The sequence below is a fragment of the Leopardus geoffroyi genome, chromosome B2 (genome assembly GCF_018350155.1).
Source record: "Leopardus geoffroyi isolate Oge1 chromosome B2, O.geoffroyi_Oge1_pat1.0, whole genome shotgun sequence".
NCBI classification, from domain to species: Eukaryota; Metazoa; Chordata; class Mammalia; order Carnivora; family Felidae; genus Leopardus; species Leopardus geoffroyi.
Genome location: NC_059332.1, coordinates 88,265,527 through 88,277,017, shown reverse-complemented (window position 1 = coordinate 88,277,017; position 11,491 = coordinate 88,265,527).

Genomic DNA, 11,491 nt, shown 5'->3' with positions numbered 1-11,491 from the left:
TTTATTTTTTTAATGCATTCTGGTATCTAAAACTTAAAGTCTTTGGTAACTTCAAGTAGATTTCATGAAAAAAAAATGTTGTTCAATTAGTTTACTATATTTTATCCATGATAATCAGAGTACTACTTAGTGATTTGTTTAAAGTATAGAGACTCCAAGATTTAATAACACAAAACTTCTTTCACTAAAAAACAAAACTATGGCTACATTCTTTATAATTTGATAAGTCTTATGAGGCAATTATTACTTTTAAGTTCACGTCTTAAAATCTGATGTTGTAAATGGCTTCAAGGGAAATAATTTAGCTTTTAAAATTATTTTAAAATTTACTATATAATGTCAGGAGTTACCCTGAAGATCAGCCAAAATTTACATGTTTTTTTCCAGTTGCATAGTTCAAATATACAATGTATAATGTTATTTTATCTCAAATATTTACTGGTTGTAAGTTATATACTAACCAATCTTGTATGAGTAAATATACAGTGATGAAATTTGATTTTTAAAAACTAAACATATTTAAATCAAGAGAGTATATAACACTAAGGAGATCAATCTTTTAGGATTTTTAGAGTGGGAATAAATATAAATGAAAATTTAGAGCTTAATTTTTACAACCTCTCAAACACAGTTCTATGAGTTAAACAAATTTCCTTTATTTAAAGAAAATTTTCTTCGGGTGCCTGGGTGGTTCAGTCAGTTGAGCGTCTGACTTCGACTCAGGTCATGATCTCACAGCTCGTGAGTTCGAGCCCCGTGTCAGGCTCTGTGCTGACAGCTCAGAGCCTGGAGCCTGCTTCGGATTCTGTGTCTCCCTCTCTCTCTATCCCTCACCCGCTCACACTCTGTCTCTCTCTCTCAAAAATAAATCAACATTAAAAAAAAAATTTTAAAAAAAAGAAAATTTTCTTTATTCTTTTTATCGTCAGGTCTATAGGTACATTTAACTATAGCCTGTATTTCACTTGGAAAAAGTCAAAAGTTTACAATAATTTTTAGCAAAAATAATTAACTTTCTAAAAAACAATTTCCTCTTTTTTCTAAATAAATTAAACACAAAGAACTTTAAATATTAGCCTTCAAAACAATGAAAAATTTGAAGTAACAATTATCTTTGTCTTCCTTCAAGTAGTGCATAGGTACTATGACTACATTCATTGATTCTAGAATAATACATTTAAATTATAAAATACAGGTATATAATTTGTACAACTGAAGTTATGAGTGATAGATTGGCATTATTATTAAAGATTTACACATACCTTGGACAAGAAATATTAACATCATTAATGGCTACCATTTATTATGTGCCTACTAAGTCCCAGGCCTTATACGAGGCCTTTTGCATATATCATTATTAATAGTCACAACAGCCCTGCAAGGTACAGGTTATTTTTTCATTTTTACAGCTGGTGCAACTGTAGTTCAGTCTGGGGAAGCACTTGCCTGAGGACGAACAAGTAGAAGAGCTGGAATTCAAACTCAAATCTCTCTCACTTCTGTCTAGGAGCTCTGACTATATTCATTGATGATAAATTATGTGCAAATATGCTCCCTAATTTTTCAAACCTCACTATCAATTAAAATGTTTCCAAAAGGAATATCTGACAACAAACCAACCATAGGCTTCATTAAGGTACTGAGACATTTGGGGACCATGTTGCAGACATTAACAATGCCTAAAGTTTGAATTTTTAAACTTCATTGTTTGTAGTATAATTGTGTTAGTTGAGACAGTAGTGATTTCAATTTCATTTCCAAACATCTGTTTAATACTGCTTTTGAAAAACAAGGGGTAGCTGTACTGTCATAACTATTGTATAATACCCAACCCAAAGTTGAGTTACACTTCCGCGTAATAAAAATATACACATTTACCGAATGCTTACTTGGGATGGTTAAGTGCCTCAAATGCATTATTTAACTTTCACTGCAACCCTGTGAGAAATGCTATTATCAAGATTTTACAGGTAAATAAACTGAAGCACAAAGGCATTAATCAGTTTACCCACAGCCAATAGAAGTTTCGACCAGTTCAGACACCAAATTTGCCCAGCTCCAAAGTGCAACAATCACCACTATGCTTTCCTGAACTAATACAGTGGCTTTTAGAGTGGACATCATTCAAGTTTCCATACAAATACTAGGGTATGGGCCCATTGTCATATGTATCAGGGGGCTGAGTCTATAGGAAGAAAGGCAATGGCTACAGCAGTGTCTTGGCTTCTTGCCTCATAAACTCAGTGAGCGTTCATTATTTCGCTTCAAAAGTGAATGGTATGTATTAGGTAATCTCTGAGATCCACTAAAGGAATAAAATTCTTAAAATCCAGTTAACATACTTCGTTTATGTAACTGAACAGTGCTGCCAAAAACATAACCAACGATTTGTTGTTGTTTTACTATTATTTCTATTCGTCCCCACAAGCATTATAGTGGTTTTAAGGGTGACCGGAGTGGAATCATGGAAAGATGGGTCCTATCCCTGATCTACTAAAGCATGTGTGACCTTGGGGAAGAGGCACAACCTGTCCGTGTTTCAGTTCATTAATCCATAACATAAAGAAGTACTAGTACCTATCCCAATGGGTTGTATGAGAAAAAAATACATGTAAAAGTTCCTGGCACAGAATAACCTCAAGAAAAGTTAACTATTATTATTTTTTTAATATTTTTATACTATGAAACTGAGAATGTTATGTTATACAATATATGTTAAATCACTAAAATATTACAAAACATAATTAAGGCAAAATCATCACTGCTAGTGTTTCCTGAATTTTACAATTGTATTTATACATGTATGTGTGTGCATGTATAATATACATATATGTGTATATGTATATATGTTTACATGTATATATATACACATACAGACACACTTACACAATGACCTGGTATTAAACATCTAGTGAAACATTCCATTTTTACATGCATTTTGGCCTCTTTTTTTCCTATTGTTTTTAAATGGCATGGCTGACAAGATCAGCATTAGATTTAGATAGAATGATAATATGCAAAAGCACACAGAATTCTCACATGTATAAATGCTGTCTAGTTATTTTAAAACATTTTGTGGAAACTCCTAAAGTGGTAGGGACGGGACAATGATGCATCAACCGAATTAATCACTATCATCACTCTTCTAAAGAAAAAACAAAGCAACTTCAGCACACTCAATCATCATGAACATGAAGAGAATGGAGCCGCATAAAACCGAGGCTGGGTCCCCATTCTCTGGTAGGCGATGTTGTTAAAAATGTGCAGCCACTGATGATGTACTCCACAGTTCTCAAACTCTGAAATCCCTATTTGTAAATATCACAAAGGGGTATTTTGCAGGTCTGTTTTTTATTTGGTTTTGTTTGTTTGTTTCCTTAATAGAATAGAATAGAAAATGCAACTGTTTAACAGAACTGTGGAAAGCCCTGAAACCATACGTTCGAGCCTATCAGTGAAGAATTTTATCTGATGGCAAGAGTTGAAATGACACAGATATTAAGCAGCAAAGACACATCATTGAGAAAAGTAGCTTTCTTTTCTTAAATGCTGGCAATTCTAAGATGTGAAGCTAAGTCTCACCAAAACTCACACATAAATATAGGAACAATTCTATGGCTTCAAGCTTTTTGTACTTCTTCATAGACATCATTGCTTGCCACTAATCCAAATGCATGTCTTCCTTATGTACTGTTAACTCAGAAATAACCCTAATACCAAGAAAATCTGTACAAAGGGTTATGAGGAATAAGCAATAGACTCCACATTGACTTGTCTCAGCAAGAACATAAAAAAGTAACATAATCAGTTAATCTCAAGGGCTCATATATTCCCACAACCGTTTAACTAACTACTCTCTTATATTTTGCCATGTAATTTATTTAAAAACATAGAAAAGTTAAATGCTGATTATATTATTGCCAGCAGGAAATATATGTTAACCAATACAATTGAGACAACTTATAAATAGATTAGGAATTAAATGGCTGATACTGTGCATTTTTAAAATTTACATTATTTTATTTTTATATATGTATGTCATATGGCCTTATGAGATATTTTTCCTTTCCATAGAACACTTCATAAATTTTATCCTATAGATCAATGTTGGGCTTGCCACTGCAGACCACAAACAAACATAATACCGCAAAGATGGGATATGCTGAAGCAGCAGCTATTAGTAATTTCTCACATATGTGTGTGAAAGGAGAAAAAGAAAAATGGCTTAGTGTATTCTAGTTCATTCATAGAGCTTTGGGAATTAATTACACTTATATTGCTCAACACTAACAGTGAGGATCAGGAAACAACTATGAGGGTATAAATATAAGAAGTGCGCCTATTATTTTATGTTTGCCTTCTACATTTATAATATATATACCTTTATAATATGTATACATTTCATGTTCATGTATAATATAGATCTGTATATGCATATGTTATATATTCATACGATAAAAGCTCTTTCCATATATGAGAATGAGGAAAAATAAAGGCAAATCAGTAACTTCTAAGCAAAATCATCATCAAAATATACTGCATATGTTCTGTATGGAGAGTATGATTCAAATTATAGATATCAGAGATAGCAACGGTCTTCTGTTTACACCATGTGAAACAGCAGAGAGATGATCACTTAGCTTTTGTTTTGGTTCCAATTCATTTTTTTTCAAGAAGTGTAATTAAAAACTGCATTAATGCCACCAATTATGGCCTCCAAGGGACCAGAAACCCCATGTTACTCCGTGATGGAACACAACTGAGCTGCAAACATCCATTTACCATTATAATACTCATTAATCCTGCCAAAAACAACTCATTACGGGACTTCAAGGAAATCATCTCATAGGCAAACACAGCACAGAATCTGTCATTGCATTCCTCACAGCAAAGTTACAGAGATGGAAACAGTTCAATGTCACTTATGAAGCTGAAAACTCTGGTTTTATTTTTTATCAAGCTAAGACCTTATAAGAACTGGGCTAAACTCTCACCCTTTAAGCAAAGTCTTAAGAAAGGAGTAGCTTGACTCAAAATCTCAGTAATTTAAACCTGAAAAAATTCACTAACCTCCTCTCAAATTCTTCCAGAACCCAATCTCACCTAATTGGCTATCAACACCATCAGTATTTTTCCTCCCCAATCCCACCACCTCCATTGTCATCTTTCTAACTGGATATGAAATGAAATATAAACCCACTCTTTAGTCAACTGAAAACATTCAGATACGTTTATTCCTTTTTCTATCCCCAGATCCAGGGAGGTGCTGCACTCTGCAAGATTTTGCTGAATACTTATTGTTGACTTGGTCACTGCTCTAGAAAAAGTAGCCCTAAAATACCCTCCAGAAAACATAACAGAGCTGTCAATTATCATTTGATAAGCTATTATGGCAAAGACGAATAATTAGAGACATTTATTTAACATTAACAATCCTGTGTTTCAAGATCAAAAACAAACTATTTTCTTTCTCTTCAGTGCTGTATTTCCTCTGATATTTCAGGAGTCTTTGCTTGAGCAGAAATTATCTAAATTAGATGTCTGAAAGGAGGTTCTAAAATAAGCTTAGATATAATACTTATAAACTACCTTTAAAATATTTGGTTATGCTCAAGGCACCTGAGTGGCTCAGTCGGTTGGGCATCTGACTTTGGCTCAGGTCATGATCTTATGGTTCATGGGTTCAAGCCCTGCATTGGGCTCTGTGCGGACAGTTCAGAGCCTGGAGCCTGTTTCGGATTCTGTGTCTCACTCTCTCTTTCCCCTCCCCCACTCACACTCTGTGTGTGTCTCTAAAATAAAACAACATGAAGAATAATTTTTAAAATATTTGGTTATGCTCAATTGTTTTTTACAATATTTGAAAGAAAGGAAGAAAAGTTAGTAAAAAAAAAATCACAAAGATTGTATTTTCTTTCATAAAATTGTAAAGAAGTGAGAGTAAGCAATATTATGCAGTACCTGAAATCTATTCAGTGGCTGTCTTTAATCAAGATTGTTTTCTTGGAGGGACGTCTGGGTGGCTCAGTCGGTTGAGCTTCCAGCTCTTTGATTTCTGCTTCGGTAATGATCTCAGGGTCATGGGATCGACACCCAGGTTGGGGTCTGTGCTAAGCATAGAGCCTGCTTAAGATTCTCACCCGCTCTCCATCTGCCCCTCTCCCCTCCTCATGCTCTTGCTCTCTCTCTAAAATAAAATAATTTTCTAATTGTTCTGTTGGCCCACATCCTGACTGTTTATGATCAGCAGAGCCTCTTGACATGATCCACAGTGGATGTGATAATGAAAGAGACATAAGCTTATCCAATTTAATCCACTAAAAAAAACTTTTTTAAGAAACTATTTTCTTAGAGTTTAAATTAAACATACTTCATTTATTTTTAAAAATGGCTTATTCCAGGGGTGCCTGGGTGGCTCAGTCAGTTAAACTTCTGACTCTTGGTTTTTGGCTCAGGTCATGATTTTGCAGTTTGTGAGTTTGAGACCCACATTGGGCTCTACACTGGCAGTGTGGAGCCTGCTTGGGATTCTCACTTTTTCCCTCCCCCTCTCTCTCTCTGCCTCTCCCCTGCTTAGTCTCTCTCTCAAAATAAATAAATAAACTTAAAATTTTTTTAAATGCTTATTCCATGCAATTTTAATGGAATTGATAGTAAATTAGTTGAGATAGAATAAATCTCAAAATGAGGCTTTTATGACTTCCTTCTACATAAAAATTCTGAAAGTTCACCACTGAATTATCAGCTCTTATCATTATGTGGAAGATGATCAATAAGTGTTTATTGAATGAGAAAACCACTGAACTTTACCAGGATAATCATCTGAGAACATGCAAATACCTACATTTTATCTTTTTTTTCTCTCCCATCTCAAGAAGATGGATTGGTTTTATACACTAAGTTCTAAACTTCTTTCTTTGAGAAAGTGAGGATATTACGAACAGGCAGCAGAAATTGTCAAGAACTAAGGGGAAAACTCCACAATCTGGTTTTCATTAATAGAAGAAAGCTTGCCTGAGATAATAGGTATAAAACAACTAAAAAAAAAAAAAAAAAAGATGAGTGTCTTAGACTGAGTCTTGTCCTCAGTTTTTGAAACCTTGATTTATTCACTGCATCCAGGGTCCTGGGTGAGGAGTTACTCTGGAAGGCTTAAACCATTAGAGGCTGGAAGCTTTGCCCAGAGCTGGAGAGGAGCAGAAGAGCAATCTGAGGGCTGACCTAGAGCCATACCTGTAATGTTGGAAAAGCATTTTTGACTATGCCAAGAGCTGATTGCACTGTTAACGGCAAATAAAAGAAGCAAGAGAAATTTTGGCCTAGGATGCAACTCACCCATCCCCCAGTGTGTCTGGCCTCTGATAAGATCAGGATCTCTTCATGATGCCTCTTTAGGCCTGGACATCAGGAACAAAAATGGTTTAAATATGACTTTCAAAAAAGGAAATTAAATTTCTTGTAACTCTAGGTTCGTGAACCAAAATTTATATCCATACAGAGTGAATGCCAAAACTCCCATATTATTATTCCTTCCTGTTAGAAATTTGCCATTAATCTCAATTTATCAGACTAAAAGCTGATCTAGTTTAAATGGGAGCGAAGTTTGGCTGGTAATTCCAACTCCTCCTCCAACTGACTAGCAAATAAGTAGCTGTTTCTTTGATGACATCTTTGTCCTAGACAAGCATCAAGTTAGATGGGAGGACATATTCTTCTTGTTTTGTTTTCAAACCATGACGTAGGATGAACAAGGAATCCTTAGTACAGTGCTAGTTATGTATTAGGTACTAAATCTGGAGTAGACATTATATGAAGTAAAATATAGAAGTTTTCCCACAAAATTGGTATTTTCAGAGTTTGAAAAATGAATCTAACTACAAATGGAAGTGGACTGTGTTTGGATAAGCATCATATTCTAAGAAGGCTTTTCTTCTGGAAGTTATAGGAACTTTTTCTTGGGCAATTTTCTGTGAAATAAATTTTAAAATAATTTCAACATACCAACTTTCCAATATCTTTTTCTTTTAAATTGATTTTACAGGAGGAAACTTACTTCAATATCTGTGGCTATATATATTTAATTCCAAATTAATGTAGAGAGAGAATATCAATCATAATAAAAATAATGCTTAGTCTGCTATATTTTACACTTCCAAAGGACTGATGTAGAGACAAAAACTCATTTACAATTTGTAAGTGGGCATTATTTGGAATTAGAGTAGCCAGTACACGAGTAAGTGTTCAAAGTACCAAGTGCTATGTGGTTGCCAGGGTACAGAGTAGAGGACTTCCAAATCTCTCTGAGATATGGAATACATACTGTCAAAAACACCAGCTAATCTCTGGATGGTCCAGACCAGTGTAGAAAACTTGGTCACATTGGAAAATTTAAAAAATAGTATCTAACATTTTGTCATTATCGAAATGAAGGGTCACCTTCAAGGTGTTGCATAAGGATGAAATATTTGCATTTATTTATACAGCTAAATATATGTTTTTTGTTCAGCGTTCTAGGAATGACAAAGAACTCCAATTACATAAATAACATATACAGTAAATGACCCACCAAAACACACACAGACACATATGAACGTGAAAACATACCAAAAGGGAGGGAAGGGGCACCTGGGTGGCCCAGTGGGTTAAAGGTCTGACTTTGGCTTAGGTCATAATCTCATGGTTCTTGAGTTCAAGCACCATATTAGGCTGCCTGCTGTTAGTACAGAGCCTGCTTTCAATGCTCTCCCACTCTGTTTGCCCCTCCTCCACTCACTCGCTCTCTCTCAAAAAAAAAAAAAAATTAAAAAATTAAAAAATATATATATGGACTTTTTTTTAAAAAGTGAGGGAACATCATAGCAATCCAATAACAAAAGGAAATAAAGGCATCTAAATTAGTAAGGAAGAAGTAAAACCTTTCACTATGTGCAGATGACATGATACTATATATAGAAAACCCTAAAGACTCCACCAAAAACCTAGAACTGATAAATTAATTCAGTATACAGAAATATGCTGCATTTAGGGCACCTGGTTGGCTCAGTCAGTTAAGCATCCCACTTTGGCCCAGGTCATGATCTCAGGGTTTGTGAGTTTGAGTCCCGCCTCGGGCTCTGTGCTGACAGCTCAGCACCTGGAGCCTGCTTTGGATTCTGTGTCTGCCTCTCTCTGCCCCTCACTCACTCACACTCTGTCTCTCTGTCTCAAAAGTAAATAATCATTAAAAAAAATTTTTTAAGGGGTGCCTGGGTAGCTCAGTTGATTAAGTGACAGACTTTGGCTCAGGTCATGATCTCATAGCCCGTGGGTTCGAGCCCCAGGTCGGGCTCTGTGCTGACAGCTTACAGCCTGAAGCCTGCTTTGGATTCTGTGTCTCTCTCTCTCTCTGCCCCTTCCCCGCTCACAGTCTCTCTTTCTCTCTCTCTCAAAAAATAAACATTAAAATATTTTTTTAATTAAAAAAAAGAAATACGTTGCTTTCTATGTACTAATAATGAAGCAGCAGGAAGAGAAATTAAGGAAACAATCTCACTTACAGTTGCACCAAAAATAATAAAATACCTAGGAATAAAGAGGGAGGGAAAAAAAAATCTACCATACCTTTAAGCTAGATAAAAAAAAAAAAAAAAAAAAAAAAGATTTGTTCAAGAACTTCCTTCCAAAAGTCTTTGGAGAGACTAGTTGTAGCCACGATCGATCTACTGTTAGTGTAAAACTCATCAGTAAATGCACATATGTTTCAGAAACTGTTTAGGGTTATTTCATTGATAATCATTACTGCCAGAGCCAAGTTAAAACTAATGTATGCTTCTATTTTAAGAAAGAATTGCTAAGCCATGGTTGCATTCTGATTCCTAAATCAAGTAGTTGCTCCTCTTGCACATTTTCCCTGCCCACCCTTACTACACATGCTTCATTCTCATCATTAAAGCAACCTAAAATAGATCAACAATTAAGAATGTTGCTAGAAAATGCATTCAAAAACAGGTTGGAAAGTAATTATCAAGGATTTGCTGAATTATTCTGTTTAAATTTTAGATCTTCCTTTGATGATGATGTACAGCATCTACCTGGATTGACATATAGAATAGCACTCTTCAAGATTTTATTGCATATGTACCCAGGACATATTCTGATGTGACTTCATTCAGGATGTTTCCAACCCTTTTTCTAATTTCACACATCACTGTAAAACCCAAGATCATCTTTGCAGGTGCTAGTTTCTCCTCTACCCTGGAACAGTCAACTGCAAAAACCATAATAGCACACACATCTCTGACATATATCTCAATAATACACGTGAATGCCTGTGGCATATCACTTCTAATGACATTAACTAGCTGATTTTCAGTCTTCAATGATTTAATGTGACAAAAGTGATAACCTATTGTCTGATATTTCTTTTTATTGTATTTCTTCAACTGTCAGCCTCATAATATGGCAATCCCTAACTTGTGTCTGGTGATATAGATAACTCACAATATGTAGACCCCAAAATATAACATTAATGAGGAAAAGAATTGTGAAAGAGGGGTTATAAATTTTCAAATTATCTTACTGGAAAGGTTTATCTTATTAGGAAAAAAAAATTATCACATGCTCCTTCTGAAATATTTCAGAATACCAGACAAAAATATTATAAGTTAAAGCAACCCTATAATAATGGAATATCTTGGCACTGTCTCTGAGAAAATAAAAGGCATAATGTCTAAATCTAAAAGTACAACCTACCCTAGACATAGATTCTGGCTTTGGCTTAACAGGTTCTATGACGTAAAAGACATGAGGTTGATTTTAAGGCAATGCCCACACAACCCAAGGCAATAAACAAGTTATGCAAATTAGAAATTTATGAAATCCAACCTAGAGACACCCAACCAAGAGTCAATCCTTGTCTAGAAGCTACAGAAGAAAGTTACAGATGTTTTATTAATTCTGGAGATATTAAATATTTAAAAATTCAAATGCTATATTTAAAAAAACTGAGAATTTTAAATAGTTTTCAAAATTTGTGAAATGGATTTTTAAATTGAATGTCTCACATCCCTGAATCTTTTGTGTTTTCTTTGGACTGTGTATCAGGCACAAAGTAGGGGCTCAATAAATGATGAATGGATTAAATTGAACTGTAATGACAAAATAAAATTTATTCAAATATAACAGGAGGGGGCACCTGGGTGACTCAGTCGGTTAAGTGTCTAATTCTCAGTTTCAATTCAGGTCATGATCTCATAGCCCCATGTCAAGCTCGTCACTGACAACATGGATCTGGCTTGTGATTCTCTCTCCTTCTCTCTCTACCCCATCCTTGCTCTCGTTTCTCTCTCTCTCTCTCTCTCTCTCTCTCTCTCTCTCTCTCTCTCTCCCCCTCTCCCTCTCTCAAAATAAATAAACTTAAAAAAATAAAAATAATTGTAACAGGAAGCATAATAGCATTCTGGCAAAAGGTAGGTATCTTGTGATTTGAGTATTGGCTCTTGCACTATTTTGC